Genomic DNA, 20871 nt, shown 5'->3' with positions numbered 1-20871 from the left:
AACGATGATGAGAGCATGACTTGATCTGGGAAAGGAACCGGTAATAATTACACCTTGAGAACTAAAAGTGATATCTAATAGAAAAGGATACCTTGGGGAACAATGCTGAAATAGGGCTAAAAATGATGGATTAATAGGTTTTCTACATCTCTAATTTCTATGTTCCAGTACAGAGAGCCAGGAGAATAGGAGAGAGATACAAGGAGGAGGCTCAGCACCATATGTTCAGGAGCTGATAAGGATACTTACATAAATAGAGAATTTGGACAGCCAAATAAAATCCGTATATAATGTAACAAAGCAAATCTCTGCTGTTTGTCATGCTCCTGGAAAGAGTGTGCAGGTGACACCTGCTCTTGTTGAGCTCCTGCTAAGACACCCAAGTTGGAGAAGCAAATTATCCAAGGAAGGGTAGAATGAAAAGCTCTTTCAGAGGTCATTAGTGGAACTGGTCTTGTCAATGCGGCACTTGATTGGAGAGAGACAGAAAATTACAGGGCTTTGATTGTAGAGGGGAAGCTTTTAACTGCTTCCTGCTGTTCTGTCGTTTGGTGCTAGCCCCAAGTGGCCAAATTAAATTTGTGTCATGTTTCCAATTCCCTGACCACAAATCATTCCCTTTCAAGCTAGTATTAGAAAAAGGGAAAGAAACGGAAGTTTGTACATGGTTAAAAGTAGGGCTTCTAAATATTTGTTGGGGAGGGGATGGGAGGAGTGTGTGAAGCACCACCAAAGGGATTTAGACATTGTTTCCTTTTGTTTTTTGGCTGTCAGTGATACATTTGGTAACCACCTTTCCTCCAACTAAATTTTTAAAATTCTGCTCTTCAAATCTGTTTGCTGCAGTGTGAGCGAGCTGTAATTTGCGTCTGGCTGCTACATTGTCAATGGCTATTTTCAGGGAAAGGAACTGCTTGGGAGCAAACCCTTCGAGTCTCCATTGTACATGGACCCATCTGTGAGGCCATGTTGAATTGGGCAATTTCACTATTCCAGCAAGAAGAAAGAAAACTGTAAGAAACAAAAGGCCAACAAAGTCCCCTTTCATAGACATGTTCAAGGTGGATGCATGCAACACTTTTTCTCAAATTAGGAATCATTTCTTTCCCCACCATGGCCATCATTCCTTGCTGCGTACCTTCCTGTCCTGAGTGTATCTCCACAAAAGAAGTAGAAGCAATAAAGTCACGGCAGAACTCCATGCCCAGGATCCCCACTGCCCAGTTGATTACTTGCTCCTGTTTTTTTGAAGCAAGATTCTTCAAGAGGCAGAACAGATTAGGGTTGTCACAACATAAAAAATGTGGTATGGCACAAAAAAGAAAGTTTCACAAAGCACCACTTGGTTACCATTTTCTGCTTTGTACAAACACAGACACCTCCTTGAGACGATCTCAAATAATCAAGGATTGCATGGCCACCACTAGTGATGCCAAATGATCAGACAACAAACTAGGTTTAGCCTTTTTTAATTTAACTGTGAAAAACTGTCATGAAGCCAACGGGGAATGAGGAAGAAGTACTGTCGATCAGATCTGGCTATGTAATTGGATAAGGAAAACAAATCAGTATTGTGAACAATCATTTTCCACCATCAATCAATAAATGAACTTTAAAAAAAAACACCTGCTTGGCTATCCTGACCATCACCCTCAGGTTGGAAAGCAAGGGTGTGTGAATTTTACTGGCATGGTTTATGGAACTGGCATAACTGAAATTTTCAAGAAATGAGGATTCCCTAAAATATGGTTTGCATCTTTCTGGATCCCATTACATCCCACCACACTTCCACAACTGTGTAAATATACTTTATATTCAGAGGCTTTAATATATCACTCTGTACTGTATCTGACAAACTGGGTTTATAGCCATGAAAGCTCATGCTAAAATTAAAACCATTTAGTCTTAAAAGTGCTGCCACGTTCCTTTCCCCCCCACCTCTCAATCCCTTTCTCCTTTTTATGCCAAAATATGAAGAGCAATATAATGACATAAGCAATACCGAACAGATTACCTTTGTTGCTGGGTCATTTGAGGATATGGCTGGTAGCTTGCTAATGTGTTGAAAGCTAGACCAGAGATTCCAGGGATGAGGCTTTAGAAGGAGATAATATACCATTTCCACTGTATCAAAATGCAGGAACCTCAGCATCAATTGTTTTATCGAACTAAGAAATTAGTATGAGTTGTTGCATCTTGATATGTGTCTCAGTCTTACTCTGATTCGTCATCTTGTTGCCTTATAATGTGTTTCTTTGTTGATTTTATTTAAAAATCAGTATCTTATTCTTGAAAAAAAACTCTTTATATTTGATATTAAAAAGATATCTAATCATCTAGTACTAAAATTGGTTAAACATCTCACATGTCATCATATACTTGGCTGTAATAGAGTCTGAATACAAGTGGACATCAGTATTCAATATAAACTAAAAGTGACAGTGTTGCTGAGCTGGTCTACACATTACTGTGGTCCATATAATAAACTAAGGGAGACACAGAAAGTGGGTGAGTTTAGATTTAGTTAATTCAATTAATTCAGTCTGCTGAAATTAGGTCTATTTTGTTTTAGTTCTCACAGTAAACATCAGTACAAGAAATCACACAGAATTAAGTTTTGTATCACTGCTGTGGGGCTGTGTGTCATGATGTTACCAACTGGCAATACTCAAGAAGATGCACAGTAGGGGTGACCTTCTGCATGCAGTTGTCATTTTGAACCCTTGTTTGCTGCCAGTTCTAGTTGCTCATTGCTTATTTTGATATATGTTTTCCTGAAGGGCTTCTTCTAAACTTAAAATCTATTCCACTGCTCCCCTCTCCTCCCCTTTTTGTTTTGTTTTGTTTTGCATTTTATCCTTAGGTTTCATCCTTTGAACCTTAGTTTTACCTAGACGTGTTGTTGTTGTTGTTTAAAACATTTATCTTAATCTTGTTGTTCATTTACATGTTACAGTACGTGTTTCTTCCACTCTTCTCAATCCTTTCACTTCCATATGATCTCACATGCTTGACCATTAGCCTTCCACGGAAAGCTGTCCTGTGACATGGAGTAATATGACACACTTCCAATTTTGGAGCAAAATGATGAAAACAACACCAGAAATAAATATCAACTAAAGCAATCACAGAATATTTCAAAATGTAACCAATAGCAATCATTAAACCCTGTCCAAACTGAAAGTGGACAGAAACAAAACTTTCTTCAAGAAAACAGAGGGGATGAAAGTGTCACTCGACACAAGGATTTCCACAGATAGAAAGACACCACCAAAAAGATAGCCAGAGAGATGGAATCCTTAAAGAACAGGGATGGATAACTTTCAGAGGTTTGGCCATATTGCACCCTTGGAAACCTTGATAGGCTGCACTCCCAATTTTTATCAAATTTCTTTTCCCTCCATATGCCACTATGTGCATAGAGTACAATTCTGCCACATTTTGGTGAACCTCTAGGTCATTTCATGTTAGGGGAAAAGGGTCTTGAGAAGCCTAAAAGTGTAAAGAAATTACCTCCCCAAACTCTAGGGGGCTTTGGGAGGTATTTTGGACCAGTCAGGCCTGGTACTGCATCTAATAACTTGCCAAACACCTCCAGAAAAGATTTCATGGTTTCCCCCTTGTTCCTTCCCAAGTGCTGGCTTTCTCCTCCTGTGTACCCTCTCTTCTATCTTCTTCTCTCTTCTGATTTTAGGCTCATTGAACACCTTCTGGCATCATTATGCCCCTTGGGCCACATAGCATCTGGAGTTTGAACCTAAGTGTTCTCCTTACTGATGGTACTTCTAAGTTACTTTAAAAAAATATTATTTACAGCTATTCTTCCAATGCCTCCAAAATAGTTACCATTCTAGTTGTACGTTTTAAACATCGAATCTTTATTTTTTCATTTTCAAAAGTAACTAAAACCGCTTTCTTTCCCTTTTCACTACCATTATAAAAAATTGCATGTGCCAGCCCCTGTGATACAAACCAGATTTTCCTCCTGACCATCTTGCACAAGACCCAGCAAAGCAGGAAGCACAGCATGAACCAGTGCTTGAACTATATGATATCCATTTACTGAGTCCATTTTCCTGCAACTATAAAAGTAACTAAAAAATTATAGTTATACTGCAAAGGGGACAACATCGTCCCTTTTTAAATTGCACTTGTGGTATGATAGAATTTTATCTTCCCTCCTGGAAAAAGGAACCTACTCCAGTTAGTTAACTTTAATCAGTTCCTTCCGAGCTCTGGCTCCTACTATGCCTAGCCCTGCTCCCATCTGATTTATGCCACTTCAGGGCAAACAAATACTGAAAACTCAAGCCCTTGTGGAATGTCGTGCCAGTGCCTGGCTATGCCTTTGCCCTCCAGTCAGTTTTGTCATCCAAACTTTATCCAGTTCTGGCACTCCTTGCGAGCTTTTGTCCTGTTATATCTGGGTTGCTGCCAACATTATTGTTGTGCCTGCCTCCACGATCTCTACATCTTTTGGTGCCAGACCACCTTGGTATATTTGGCCGGATGTCAACCTCCTGTAAAAGCTAAGTCCAGGCCTGCCAGCTATCCTCTTCTTTGTTGCCTGCTGCTTCTCTGCTCACGCACTGCTGCCCAGTTGAATGAGAAAGAACACCAATGGCCACTTGGCCTGCACGTTATTGGTGCCTGCCTCAGTAAGAGAGAATGCACCAGCTTTCTCCTACGTGTGTCCTCTCCTTGAAGAGAAAGAGACTGTGCCACACAGTCCTGCCAATTTCATCATGAATGAAGGAGAGGCTGTGCCCATATAAGAACTTACTGAGCTGCCTTGTACTAAATTAGTACTTTGGCTTATCTAGCTCAGTATGACAGGACATGAAGTAGCTCTCTGAATTGTCAGACAAGGGTCTTTCCCAGTCCTCTCTGAAGAGGCCAGAGACTGAACAGGGTTCTACCAGTGAGCTACAACACATCATGCTGTTTCCAGTATGAGAGAGACTATTTGTTGCTCCTCATCGTGCATGGTGATGCCACCAATCTGAAAGAGACTGTCTAATGTAGGTTGATATTGATGCTGCCTGCCTGCTCCATTGTGACCTCAATGGAGCCTTCTGCCTACCTGCTCCATTGTGACCTCAGGCTGATGCTGACATCAACATGAAGTTACAATGGTCAATGAAACTGGTCATGCATACTCAAACAGCGCTCCAGGACAGATGATGGAAGTTCAGTGCTGCAAGCCATGGAGCTATCCTTTCAAGGCTTCCTTCTTGCCAGGAAGAATGGAACCTGGAGTGAATAGTCTTGAGCCAGTAGTGTAGGAGCTCTCCAAGGTGCTGTATTTCTTGGTTTTTTAGCTGCCTATCTCATGGCCTCTCACCCACCTTCCAACAAAATGTTAGTATAAGACTGCAGAGAAGCAAGCAGGAATAAAAGAGCAATAATGGAAATATCGAATAAAAATATCTGAAGAAGAAAAGTCAGTTTAATGTTATGTATTGTATGCTGTGGAGTTGGCCCAATTAAAGATATCACTACTATTTGGATTTTTATTATTATTATTTTGTTGTACAGTGGACCCTTGTTATACGCTGGGGTTTGGTTCCAAGATCCCCCATGGATAACAAAATCCATGGGTGCTCAAGTCCCATTAAATGTAATGACATAGCAAAATGATGCCCTTTATAAAAATGGAAAATCAAGGTTTGATATTTGAAATTTATACTTTTTTTGAACATTTTCAAACCGTGGATGCTTGTATCTGTGTATAAAAAATCCGTGTATAAGAAGGGCCGACTGTATTTTGCTGCATGACCAAAGTGGCTACATTGGAATATATTTCTGGATTTGAAAATGCCCAATTTAGCAGAACAGGGGAATCTTAGAACAAGAGCGAGCCAAATTACTCTTTGAGGTTTTCTGTCTCCAGCAAAGAGAAAACTATTTCATTGGGTTACAGTTAAAAAGTTTTACCTATACAGCACTTAGAAGTTTTTGAGATATAACAGTAGACAGACACTTTCAGAAACTCAGTGTTCTCTGCCTAAGAAAAGAGCAATTAGCTTCACAAAGGACAGGATGGCTAGATATCAAAGGAATTTATTTACTGTTACTAAAGGAGTTTAAATTTTGTTATTTGTTCTTTTATTATCCTTTGTTCCTAGTCCTCACATGGCCAAGAAGAAGAGTGGCATCTGCCTGCACTGAGATCTGTTCATACCATCTTAGGCCCTATTAAGATGGTGAAAATAATCTGGGATAAATCTGGGTTGTATCTTTGTTTTTCATGTGCATCCCGAATGCAACCGATTCAGTTGGGGGGGGGGGTTGCCACATTCCCCACTTAACCCAGGATAATTGGTAACATTTTTTCCTGGCATTTTTTTCAAAAGATTCACATTGTCAGCAATGTGAATAATGATGCAAATAGACCCAGGCTTGAACCCTGCATGGCAGGCTGCACCTTTCCTCTCCAATGAGGGGAGAGGAGGACACTCCCTCTCTTGTTTTCCTCCCCCACAACTGTCTTTTGGTAGCCAGCAGCTCCAGGGAACAGCAGGTTGCCACCTCGAGACACCCGGCTGGGAATAGCTTTTACTAGGGATCACTGGTACACTTTGGGGGGAAATGCAGGGCTGGCAAGCATGTCTGAACAACAGAACACAGAAAGATGCAAAGAGATTTGGCTCCAATGAAAAAATAGTGTGAACAACAAATCCAGAATGTTTGAGTTGGCTTATTTGAATCAACATGCTAAAAAAAGATGTCTGAATGACTCTTTAATTGACAACAGAATAACATCTGATACAAAATGTAGGCCTGTGGTTCTAACATCTTCACCTTTTTTCTGCTGTATGATTTTTAACCTCTTTGCCTGATGAAGAAGCCAGTGGAGCTTCAACAGTTTACATGACGTATTTGATGCTTTGGAATTGGTCCCAAAAAGGTATCAATGTTTTGTGGATTTTATTGTATTTTGCAACACAGCTATCCCTGAATAATTAAAAAAAAACCTCTTTAGTCTTTCTTCTATGTCTGCTGTGACACAGTTTTGGCAGAATGTAAACATAAAATGCAAAGAATCTCCACTGCATGTGAGCGTATACCCTGAAAGACCATCGATTTAAATTGTATCTCTCTGTGTGAGAGAAGGAGGGAACGAGAGAGTGAGGATGCATACAGTCTCTTTAGGCATATAGTCCTTCTGTTTCCCCCTCCTTTAGTCCCTTGAGAGGAGTCGCTGGGGAAGCAATTTGTTTCTTTTTAACTAAGACAGGAACCTTTGAAGTCATGGAGCCTTCTGCCTCACCAAGTATCCCATTTAATCTTGCGTGAAAGGAGGTGGGTGTCAAATTGAAGCTTGCCTGAGTTGTTAACTACTTGTGAGACTTTTACATTATTTACAGCTCTCACAAAATGATTTCCCCAGCCAGCTCACAGGCTACATACAAAGCACATTCTCAGATATCAGTTAGTCTTGAACACTGATTGAATTGCTAATGATAACACCCATGAGATGTTGCAAAAATAAAAAATATAAGTGAACCAAGTGACCCACTTTCTGGTCCACCCCACACCAAACTCTATGTTTACTGACTTGAGTGGGAATGTATTAACACAATTGTTTAAAATCTATTCATCATATTAAAATAAGCATTTCTATATTGCTCCAATGTACGTGAAGATTTTCTGTGTTTCTTCAGTATTCAGTATAAGTTTATTTGGTCGTTGACCAGTATAAAATATATAAATAAAATGATAATAAAATAATAATTGTACAGTACAATTATTAGAACAGGATTCAAAGAACAAATATCAGAGTTAGGCTCTGTGTTTCTTCTTAATTTGAAGATGCAGTTCTGTTTCTCAGTTGAAAATCTGTCTATCTATCCATCTATCTATGGCTAAACAAATATATAAGACCATTCTATTAATTTAGCATCTCTACTCTCTTATGAAAAACTTCGGACTGGATGGCCCTTTTGGCCTCTTCCAACTCTATGATTCTAAATAATGCTAATACTGTAGAATGCTACAGAAGTCCTCCATCTCCAACCTGTTTCTTCTTCAAATGTGAAACAATTAACAGTTACAACAGTGCCATCATCTCATTTTTGACCAGCATTATAGCCCTGCACAGATTTCATTTCTGTACTCAAGGAGAGGAAGCCAGGGGTGTACACTTCAAACATTTCACTCCCTTTCCATGTTTTCAAGGAAGGCCTGAAAAGTAAACATTTTCCCAGCGTGCCAAGGGTCTAGAAGCCCTGCTTTAACAAGACTGGTTTGTGCTGAACTCTGTTAATAGCATCCATCCAAATGCATTTGTATTTCTTTTTCAGACCTTTCTTAACAACATGGAGAGGGACAGAGAGAAGAGGGAAGGACTGAAATATGTGTACAAGCTTCCTTTCTACTCATGGAAGCAGAAGAACATCTGATTGGTGATTCAGAATGTCCCAAGGTGTCCCCATGTGCTCTCTCCCCACAAATTTGGGAGATCCGTCCTTTTCAGTTTTATATGTTTCACAGCTGGAAGAAATGAATCATTATCATTATCATCATCTCTTAGTTTCACAGTCCACCAGATAAAGAGTTTTATACCATCAGTGAGTCAGATTCTATATATGAATCAATGAGGTGTCATCAGATAATGTGACATGTTCCAAAGAGGTCATTTTTTTTGTAATTGTGCTATTGTGATCCTACCTGTGGTGATTTTGTTCAGATGTTTTGTCTGTTTCAATTGCTCCCAGAGCACCTATTGTCATTGGATTAGTAACTGTTTATGTTCCCAAACAGTGGTGCCAATATCAACCAGCAAGTCTCAATATTTCATAATCCCCCCCCCTTCTTCTTCAATTGTGCTATCTCATCTCTATAATCCATGCTTTCTTTTTCTCTATGATCATCACCACCACCTGCACAACTATCTAAATTACTAATAATTTATAACCTTATGATATTATAAAACTATGTTTATCCTACCTTTTCTCCAGCCACAGGACTGAAGGAAATAAGCAATATGATAATGTAGCATCACTTGTGAGAAAAGTGGCACCTCCCAGCATCACTGGAAGAGAAGCTCCAAAATTTTTGCCCCACTCCTGAAATGTGATAAAGATTTCAGTTACCTAAAATTTGAGTTGAAAGTTGAGTATTTTCAACCAAGAACTAAATCTACACTATCTCAGGGTTTAACCTGTACTTCAAATACAATGGAGTACACTTTTGTACTTGGTAATGTTTGTTCACATCTTTTCCCAGGCAATTTTCCTTTATCATACAACTTTGTATTTGCTCAAAGAACATCATTGTGAAGTTCAAAGAAATGTGAACAATGAAGAATAATTTAATCTAGAAAGTGTAGATTATGTTTGTGTAGCAAATTGTCTTCTCCATTCCCAGCTGTATGCCATGTGTATATGACTTTCTATAAGACCTCTAACATGATATAACCCTCATGTGAGAAAGGGGACTCGGAACTTCTTATGTGAAATTAGAACTTTTGGAAGTTAAAATTTGAAATACAGAAAATCAATTTTTAAAAAGTACAAGTTTGCATACAATTACTTTCTTTCTTTCTTTCTTTCTTTCCTTCTTTCTTTCTTTCTTTCTTTTTGTTCTAGAAGAGGCAAATTGGATATGGCTTCGTAAAAAAAAAACCTGAAACAAACTCTTTGTCATCCCTACTTAATGTCTTCATATTGTGAGAAGGGGCTGAAACTAAATAGCTTGTTCCAGCCACTTACTAAGCTGATAATATGGGCATGATCTGAACTGAAAGCCTTCTAATTCACAGCTCAGTCTGTTCACTGCATTATCTTATTGCTATGATAGCTTAATGATGACAAGACATGGAGAGTTGTTATTGTGCTAGTTCTCAAATGTCTTATTTTCTAGTATTTGGGAAAGTAGTTCCTAGTGATTATTGTTTTCTATTTGGAGTCTTCCCTGCACTTCTACTTTGCTCATTGTCCTGATAAAGTCCATTTTAGTTTTAACATCACCACCCCTCCTAAAATTTATCTAGTGGAGGAAAACCCAATAAGAGTTTTTAGAACTCTTGACATCTCACATGCAATCTGGAACTGTTAGAACTTTATATATAGAAATATATAAAATCAATTGGATGAAGAATACTAAAGATTAGATGGTTTCATATAATTGGAATATATATGTATTGGAACGGTAATCAGAGTAACATTTCAAATATTTAGATTATTATTTTTAAAATACTTTTTTGATGTTTGTGTGATTCACTTCATTTTCTTAAGACTAAATTAACCATATAAGATTCAAAAATGCATGCAGTTATTTAATGGATAAATCATCCATTGTCACATGATGTCTCATTGTTTTTTTAATATCAATTTTAATCCATTGCATGAGTTCAAATGATAAGGTAAAAGAAAGGAAATACCAATTGAATATCTGCAAAATAACTGGCACATCAAGCAGTGGGAAAAACTGAAGAAAGAAAGGCAGCTAATACTATTCATTTCCCCTTACTAAAACTGTTACAAAATCAATCAAAGCAGTCAACATAACTCAGAAGGAAAAGTTTCAACATTTGATTTCTATTCTACTTTGCACAAGGGAGAATTGGGGCAGTGGGGAGCAAGTAGTTATGAAAGTAACAAAAATGGCACAGTATTTTGTATGCTGTTTAAAGTCAATGAGAAGTTTGGTTCACAAAGGACACAATACCTACCCACCCTTGAGGATTTCCGAATTTACAGTTGACCAGCTCCCTGTCTTTGAAAAGCAGTTTGATGTACATGAGCAGACTCTGCTAAATGCCTTAGAACTTCAGCAGCCTGTTTTCTTCTTAGTAACCAAAATCTCCGACCAAGGTCAAAACTGTTTACTCAACAATGCTGCTATTAGTATAGAAACTTCCTTTCCCCTCATCCATTTCACAAATAACATAATCTGTTGATTTATTATACAACTGCTGTGTAGCATGAGATTTGTCTGTACAGAACACATGTTGGTTAGATAATTTCCTTCTAACATCTCCTCCCTTTATCGATACAGATAGATAAATTGGTTCCTCAGTGAAGAAAACATCTTACTCCTTCTCTGTAGCTTTATTTTCCAGACAACTCTATTCAACAGGGAAAGATAAAAATCTCCAGGTCTCATTTCAGCAAACTCTACATACATAGATATTTAAATATCTGTTTCACACAAGCCCCCCATCTATGGGAAAAGTGATGAATAAGACAGTAGGGCAGGTATCATGTATATATAGGGATAATGATGCTTAGGAACGGATTCATTTTTTCCATACTTGTGGTGGAAAATATGTCCTCTTTGTCTGCATGATCCTCTCTCATACTCACCACTGCCTTTCTTTCTTGTTTCACTGTTCTCCTCCCACTGCTTATGAATCATCCTCTACCAAGGCTGCACTTGCACTGCAGAAATAATGCAGTTTGGCAGCACTTTAACTGCCATGGCTCCATCCTATGGAATCCTGGGATTTATATTTTGTTGTGGAACCAGAGCTCTGTGACAGAGAGGGCTAAATATTTCACAAAGCTACAAATCCTAGAATTCACTAGCACTGAGTCATGCCAGTTCAAGCGGTGTCAAACTGCATGATTTCTGGAGTGCAGATGCAATCCAAAAGCCTCTGGTATGGTCTTCTGTTGGTAAAACAATGTCCTCTAGCTGGGTACCTTTCTTTTTAAATTCTCAAATTGGAGTAATGGTGACTGAGCTATACCTCTGTAATTGCTGGATTATGGGAAGGGACAAGCATACCCCAGAGTGCTCCACTTCTTATTAGGCTATCAAAACACAAATAAGCAGAAATATAGAAAGGAAGAGAAGAGAGGGGTAAAATACAAAGAAAATCTGGATGGAAGAAAAACCTAAAGAAAAAGAGTTTAAGAATCCCAAAAGATCTTGCATCTGGTTGAATTTAATGGGGAAGGGTGGAATAAGATATGCACCCACAATCTTAAACCCTCATTTTTAAAAAAAGAAAGAAAAAGCAGCTATTTCCAATAGCACTTTTCAAGATGAAATGAGAAGTGGAAAACAATAGTAGAACGTAGCAATTTCAGGTAGCCCTTCCCTATGACATTTGGCTTGCAAAAGCAATATCCTAAGGAGAAGATGGATCCTCTATGACAGGCCTGCACAACTTGGAAGTAGGCAGGGGCCAGAATTAAAATTGCTGGATTTCTTTGGGCCCCAGATAGGTTTTTAATTAATTATTATAATGAATTTTATTAATAATTAATAAGTTTTAATTACTAATTTATTAAATAACCACAGTGCTATTAATCATTATTAATAATTAATATTACTACTATTAATTCCATCCCCATCCTCCTGCACCCTGCTCTTTCTGGGGAGAAGGTCACACACAGAGAGACATGCACCCCCAAGCGTGCTTCTTTGGCTTCCCGAACACCCCAAAAACAAAAGCAATCTGAGCTTGGTTTCCCTGGGGATCCCTGCTACCCTCATTCACTGACCACAGACACCCCAGGCAGCTGATGACTCCTTCTCTACTGCCAAAAGTCTTTCAGAGATGGAGGGAGAAGGAGGGAGGTACGGAGAGCCAGCAGGGACCCAGGCCCACTCGCCTTCATATGTTGTGCAGGCCTGCTGTATGATGTCCTCCCCACCACTCCCCATGCAAGAAAGAGAGATGTAGTAGAGACACACAGGAGATTATCTGACAGGGATGGGATGGGATGGGAACGGGAGTGAAGCGGATCGCTCTCCTATCCTTATCCTGTCTTAATCTCAATCACACGAAAGACAGTCACATGCCGTGCTTATACTGTCAATGTCCTATCAATGAAGTGGAATTGTCCTGTCATTTTGTATTAACAGAATCTCCTGTTAATACAAAATGACAGGAGAATTTCACTTCACTGACGGGACAATGACAGGATACGTGCGACGTTGTCTGAAAGTGTTATCATGATTATGTGATAAGGACAGGACAAGGGCGTCCTTTTCCTCATCTGATAATTTCCTCTCTGTGCAATAGCTGCTACTGAAATAGCTAATAAACAGGAGAGGGGCAAACATGGGTTCAGCTGAAGGTTGCTGTTCCTCAGGTGTCTCCCCTCCATTCTTTTTCCCACAAGCCAGCAAGGTGATATTTTTACATTGCTCCTAATAAATCACCACTCTCAGGCATACAGATTCTCCTCCCAAGTAAAACTACTTTGGTTAAGGAAAGGTTGCTGTTTATGCACTTTTTTTCACAGCCATGAGTCTCCTGGCTGGTATTCCTGCTGACTCCAATGCCTCCCAGCCATCCTATAATTGCAAGTAAAAATGTCACTCATTTGCCAAATTACTTAACTAGAAAGGTTTGCTTACAGAAAGAACAGAAGGCAGTGAGAGGGATTAATGGTGGAGAGGAGGGGAAAATTTAAGAGGCACTATGCAAATCAAGCGTTCTGGTCACCTAAAGAATTTCACCTCTGCCTGTTTTCTTGGAGGATTGCCCACGAGACGTATCCGTTTAGCAATTTCCTAAAAAATTATTTTGGGGAAAGAATGGATGGAGAGGATTTTTTCATAATCTTTGACCCAGAAATTAATTGAAAGGTCACTCACTTTGTGTCATAAAACAGGCCTCCCCTGGGTCTAAAATGGCCCAAGGGGACTAAAAACCTGCCAAATTTGCACACACACCCTAGCCCTAGGGAAAGCATTTGGGGACAAAAAATGTTTGCATTTTTGAAGTGGGGCGGATACCTGTGGCCCTCCAAGTTCTCTTGGAGGGGTTTCAATGAGACCCACCCCTCCATAAAGTAAGAGATATAAAGGGACATTGAGGCAAATGCTTTATTAGCACTTTGCTGCTAGGACTTTATCCAAAGTGCCACAAAGCAATGGTTTATTCTTGCACTATCCACTGAACAATTGGCAAATTTGGGAAGGCTAGCTAGTGTGGTGTAGTGGTTTGAGTGTCGGTCTATGACTCTGAAGACTTCGGATCCTGTCTCAGCAATGTAAACCCATTGGGTGATCTTGGGCAAATCGCCTCCACTGAGCCTCAGAGGATGGCAATGGCAAACCCCAACTGAAGAAATGTTCCATGGAAAATCTAAGAAACCAAGAAAAGGTTTTGCCTTAAAATCGCCATAAGTTGGAAACAACTTGAAGGCACACAACAACAACAACAACAACAATGTTGATACCATATGTGATGGTCCTTCCTTCCTTTGAGTAATTAAACATTTAAAGTATGAGTAGGCAAAATGGCAAAACACACGTCCTTGGAGTGTGGTGGAGTCTACCTCCTTGGAAGTCTTTAAACAGAGGCTAAATGGCCATCTGTCGGGGATGCTTTGATTTGGATTTCCTGCATGGCAGGGGGTTGGACTGGATGGCCCTTGTGGTCTCTTCCAACTCTATGATTCTATAAATACCTTACCTATGAAAACCCTGAGAAATTCATAAGGGTTGCCATAAGTCAGCTGGTGACTTGAAGGCACATACACAGGCAGATTGCAAGTATGGGCTACATGCTCTGTGTAAGGTCTTCCAGCAACATCTCTTCCCACCCTTAATTTTTTTGGGGGGAGTAAAATGTTCATGTTTTCTAATGGAACTTTTTAAAATAAAATAAAAATAACAAGGCAATGCATCCCTGCTATCTTGATTTAAAGTGTCTTTTTTTAAAAAAAAATCATCCTCCCTAGCCGGACAGTGATGCTAACATTCACCCATGAGCAGCCTCAGGTGCAGGCTTCTATCCCGGGACAAGCATTTGGTTGCTGTGTGCATTCTATTTCAATTGGAGATGATGATCAACATCAATAATGACAGCAGCAGCAGCAGCAGCAACAACAACAACAACAGTACACCTTCCTCACCGAGGCATATGTTGAGGAAAATTAACTTATAGATTGAACTACTGTTGTCATGGTGATGAGGGGCACAAAAACACTAGAGAGCAATCCGGGAAAATGCATTGGCCTGTCACACACCAATAAAACATCTGAGCTTAGGTCCAATTTTATAGCAAGAAAGAGGAATTAATCAATAAGATGCAACCAAAACAACAACAACCACCCTAAAATAAAAGAAAGGAAAAGAGATGAGTTAAATAAGGAACATTTAGGCCCCAATTACAGCATACACACAGCGAGGAGTAAGTCCCATTAAACTCAGCGATACTCTTAAGTAAACAAGATTTCACTATCAGTCTTAGGAAGTAATTGGCTGTCAAAGGGCATTTGGAAAACTTATTTGTAGCTAGAGCAGGACAAGCTTTTGGCTTGGATTACAGGACAATTCCAGTGGACTATGTTAAAACTGAATGTCTTAGATCCATTTTCTAAGTTATGCGTTCCAAACTGTTTCTTATGTTAGGCACCCACTTCGGCAATTTAGGCCTTGCTTCTTCAGGAGTGTTTATTCATCATGGAAGATTAAAATACTCTCTACTCACTCAGCTAGAGTCTCTTTCTATTGCTACTATCACCAGACTGTTTTTTGCATGTACTTTCATTCACTGCACCCAGCTCTACGTACCCATTCGCCTACCTACCTTCCATTATTTATTTAGACTTATTTATTAATTGTTTGTATCTTAGCGTTTCAAGGCAGTAGAAAACTATAATAAAATATGCAGCACACAACAATGCACAAAAATGAAATATATCGGCCTCACATTCTTAATTCAGTAAATAATTTTTAACTCATTGAATTTATATCCTATCTTTCTCCCAAGATGGGATTCAAGGCAGCTTACAATATTTTTTTTAAAAGATCAAGTTAAAACATTAATTTACAAAAGTTAAGAGAAAGAAATGATAATATTATTTTAAAACATGACTAAAAACAGTTTAAAACTCTTTAACATATCCTTAAAACATAATTTCAATACAATATTTTAAAATAAAGCATCCTTCTTTATCCATAAAATACAAAATAGGGTGATGTATGCTGGGAGCACTTGTTAAAACAGGTAAGTCTTGCACCTATGCCTAAGAATAAGAACTGTTAGAATATGTCTAATATCAGTGAGAAGACTATTCCACATAGTGGGAGCCACTTTGCCAAATGACCAGCTCCAAATGACTGCAGAGCAGATATCAGGAGCATGAAACACCATCAGGATGACCTTCCCAGATGATCTCAAGAACCAAATGAGTTTACAGAGCAGGAAGAAATATCTCAAATAACCAATTACTAAGTTCTGTAGGGCTTTATATACTAACAATAAAACCATTGACTTGGTTGTAAACAGGCAGCCTATAAAATGCATTCAGAAGAGATGTTACATGCTACTAGTAAGTCTAGTCAAAGCATTCTGTGCCAGCTGCAGCTTCTGAGTCAGTTTTTAGGGCAGTGTCACAAACAGCACATTACACTGGTATGAACTTGAAATTACCACTGTCTGAACTATTTTGGCCAAGCTAACCAGTTCAAGAATGGCCACAGCTGACATACCAGTCAAAGTTGTCAAAAGCCATTCTGAACTACAGGGCCCTGCAGGAATGGATCCCAGAGTATCCTTCAGAGAAACTGCAGCCAACCTAGAACCCGTAGTTAGTACCTATCTCTTCTAGCCCACCACTGAGTCCAGCCACTAGTCCAGAATTTGCACCACTGCACCTGATGTAGATGTGACATAAAATACAACTGGGTGTTACCAATGTACTGATGAGACTTTGCTCTAAATGTCCTGAAACATCATCATCACCACCATCATCATCATTTCTAGCCCATGTTTTCCCCCAGTTTGGGACTCAAAGAGGCTTCCAATAAGTTAAAAGACACATCACAAAAAAAAAAAAAAAAAGATTAAAACCAGATTAAAACATATATCATCACACACACAACAATTATCAGGACATACATAGATGTTGAACAGCCTTTGGAATAAGGAGGTCCTGTGGCACTCCATAGCCCAATTGCCAGGGGGCTAAAAAACAGCGCATACAAACAGGCCAAAATAAAGCTGCTTTGGGTCACTTTGGAGGTATGCTATTTAAATGATGCATGCCAAAGCCATGCTCCTGTTCTAAGGATGGGAGTGCAGCTTTGGTGCAGCTTCTGGCCTCTTAAAATGTGTGTGTCATTTAAACAGCATACCTCCAAAGTGACCCAAAGCAGCTTTATTTTGGCCTGTCTGTACGAGCCCAACAGTCTCTTAATGCCATGCTCTGAAACTGTCTTAAGTAGAAACAAAGGCATTTCTGAAGATGCCAGCCACAGATGCTGGCGAAACATCAAGAAGAAACTCTTCTAGATCATGGCCACATAGCCCGAAAAACCCGTAAAAATCTAAAGGCAAGAAAATAAAATGTCTGCAACTCATACAGACAGACCAGGAGGATACCATGGCCAATGGTGTTAAACACCTCTGAGAAATTAAATTGAGCAGAAGGTTGTACTTTCTATCTTGCTTTTAACAAAGGAAATCCATCAGGGCCACACAGGCCTCTTCACTCCCAAATCTAGGTCTGAACCACACTAAAGCTGATCTAGATAGCTTATAGTATCCCAGATTGCCTCCAGTTGTAGCACCACAACTCTCTTGAGCACAGATTATGCAGAATGAAGCACTCACCTCAGACAGCAGATGCTGGGAGTTGGAAGCTATGACAGCAGCCAACAGACCGTTCTCCCCTCTTGGAGACCAGAGCTGTGAGTTTCATAAAACATGATGTTATCCCATCCCCAGAGTAAGGATGAGAAAAATATGGGGTGACAATCTTTACAGTCTGAATCTGTGCAAAAAAATGCACGCAGGTTCTTTGCACATTAAATGGCATTTTCCACACAGAAATGTTATTGTGTGTGTGTCTGCAGAAAAGTTTCTTGTGTAGAAAACATGATTTTTTAAAATCCAAAAACATGACTTTCTTCTTAGAAAACAATATTTTTGAATACAAAATATGTTTTCTCTTCCAAAAACCAACATAAAGATTTTTTTTTGAGAAAATCCCCCCAAATTTCAAATCTTCAAAAACTGCAGTTTTCAAGGACTGTCTCACAGTGAGGAGAAAAATGGATGCAGTATTTACAGAGATATACTGCCCTACACCAGAGCTGAACTAAGATTTGACAGGCAGTCCTATCTTTAGGTTTAACTTTTGTTTAATGTGGGAATTTTAAATTGTTTTTCAAATTTTATTGTAAACATTTTTAATATGCTGTGTTTGGAAGCCACTTTGGGTCCCACTTTGGCAGAAAGGCAACATATACATGAAGTAAGTGAATAAATAAATAACATTTAGGTACAAGTAGAATGGTGGTGGGACACACCACTTTTTCCCTTTATGCCGCAAAATATCTTGGGCCATCCCTGCCCAGCATCTTCACTGTGCTACATCTTTCTTTGCCTGAAATGTTTGAGTTTTTACCCTCAAGTTTTTAACATTATTAAGTCTCTTGCTGTTTTGTTTAAAATAACATTGCAACCAAAAAACAACAGCAAAACTCCCACAGTAAAACAGTCTGGAAAGTTCATCCAAAACTAGCTTGTACCCTCTTGCATGAAATTATACCTGCAAGTCACATTGATTTCTGTGGGGGATGATCTGCACTAAGCTGCTGGCAGGACTGCAGCCCATTCATAAGATTTCTGAATGTTTTATGTGCTGAATTTAGTTCAGAGTAAACTTTCATCTGGGGAAACATTCAATCTTGGAATACTTGACAATTTTACCCATCAGAAATGGAGCACTAACTTTGGCTCTCCTTCTGCCATGCATCACAGGCAGCAAAGCAGAGAGGGCAATGGAAGGTCTTCTTTACCTGACCATTTTTCACTGTCAGAGCGGAGGGTTGACTTTGTTTCTAGTATCCAAGAGTAAAAGAATGCATCTAAGGATTTGGCAGCTATTCTCCATCTGCTTCAACAGTATAGTGCATCCAAACTTTTGCCTATAATTCATATGAAAGTAGCAACTGTAAAGCCCACTTACTTTTAAAGGAGAAATCCATACTCAAGGAGAACCCACCCATTTATTGTACAAAGATAAGAATGAGTGAACTGGATAACATGTTTCTATGTACAGTGGGTCCTTCCCATCCATTGGGGTTTGATTCCACTACCAACCCCATGAATGGGGAAAAAACCATTGGAAATCAAGCCCATATTAGTTAATATGCAGCGATGTATACACCCCTGTGTCAGCATGCCCATTGACACATGCCATCATTGGCATCATATTGATGGCTAGCCCACCAATATGGCAGGATTACTGTATGACTGAAAGAGTCTCTTGGACAAACAACAGTTATAAGGGGATAGTGCTGAAACACTGATTCAGAGTCAGTCAATGAACTTTTCAAGGAGATGGCTCAACCTCAAATGTTGTTTCCCAGTAAGAGCCTTTCCTCCTAACCTCCCCCCACACACACCATCATCCAATGAAGACTCCACGAAGTATGATATGATGTGTGTATGTGTGTGGGGGGGAATGTACAGATCTCCAGATGTTGTTGTAATTGCAATATAGCTTTAAATAAAATGGCTGCAGAAAAGTATCTGAATCAACATTTTGCAGAAAACAGCTCCCTAGCCACACAGCTTTCCACAGATGCTGTCAAACGTGGATGTTTTGATCATTAAACAAGATGGACAACCACATTATGCAAGAAACTGGATAATTAGGCTGGACTAAAGGTCTCAGCAGCAGCAACAACAACAACCAATGGTAAGGAATGCTGAAAGCTGCATTTCAGCAGTGTATGGACAGCCTCAAAAATCCCATTCCTGGTATATACATCTCACTGATTCATGATGCATCTCTGCTCAAATATCAAATTCCATGCCATCAGTGGGGTGGGGGGAGGCAAAACATTGTGCCTTGAGCAGGTTGCATGTATGTTTAGGGAGATTGCAGCATAGTTGGCAAGTCATTGTGATAGCTGGCATCAAACAGCCATTGGCTTTGCTGTCCTGCCACTGATGGGTCCTGCCTACTGTGACCATCACCTCTGCCGAGATAGGTCAGTGACAGAGTCCAATGAAAGTAAATAGAGTAAAGATGACTCCATGAAATGAAGAAAATGGTTTAATAATCCAGATAATGAACTAGTTCTAGCATTATCAGACAATAAGAGCAATTAGTAGAGGGGATTAAAGTGAAATATCTGTAGTAAGAATCAGGTGCATAAAATCAATAAAATATATTAAAAAGGACTTTGTTTTTGAGGATTATAGATTGGCAAAACTCTCTTCAATTTTATTGTGGCTCTCTGAATCTTATCACCTACATTTCCTTTTCATCTTGTATTTATATGAGGTTTTGAGACTTTGTTTTTTTTCTTCCTTCATGAAAATTCACCTGCACTTTTCATCTGAACTTTCCCTAATGTACATATATTTCTAATGTTCAGCCTGCTTGTACACATTTTCCCATTAACTAAAGCATGTTTGTGCATATTTTTCAGTTGGACACATTTTTATCCATTCACGTTTTAAAATGTATGCATGGTTTTAATGTTTATTTTATATCTCTGGAATGCACTGCATGCCTTTTAAATGTGAAAAATCTCAAGGCTTCAAGGTATGCTTTGTTTCTCAACAAGTCCTGAGAAGTAGGAAATGAATACTTTCATTGAGGATCTCTGTTCCTACAAAATTGTTTTCCAACCTGTCACCAGAATCAAGTAGAATATAAAGTAGTTTACCAGTGCCAGTTCCTAATCCAAGGAGTCCTCTTGCAAGAGTAAAGGACATTGTACACTGACTTTCTTCTTGATGGAAAAAAATAACTTATTAAGTGTGAAAACACTGAAATGTTCAAATTGCACTGAACTGTTTTATTTCCTGGGACATTCTACCTGGGCCAAATGAACCACTTTCCCCTTGCCCTTGGCACAACGTGTCTTCACAGCACAGGGCCAAAGTCCTCATTTGACTGTATACTGTATTTACGACATGAGACCAGGTCTTCA

Source organism: Sceloporus occidentalis, unplaced genomic scaffold, assembly GCF_023333645.1.
Source record: "Sceloporus occidentalis isolate IW3139 unplaced genomic scaffold, rSceOcc1.0.p SCAF_4, whole genome shotgun sequence".
Taxonomy (NCBI): Eukaryota; Metazoa; Chordata; class Lepidosauria; order Squamata; family Phrynosomatidae; genus Sceloporus; species Sceloporus occidentalis.
Note: the sequence above shows the minus strand (reverse complement) of the source record.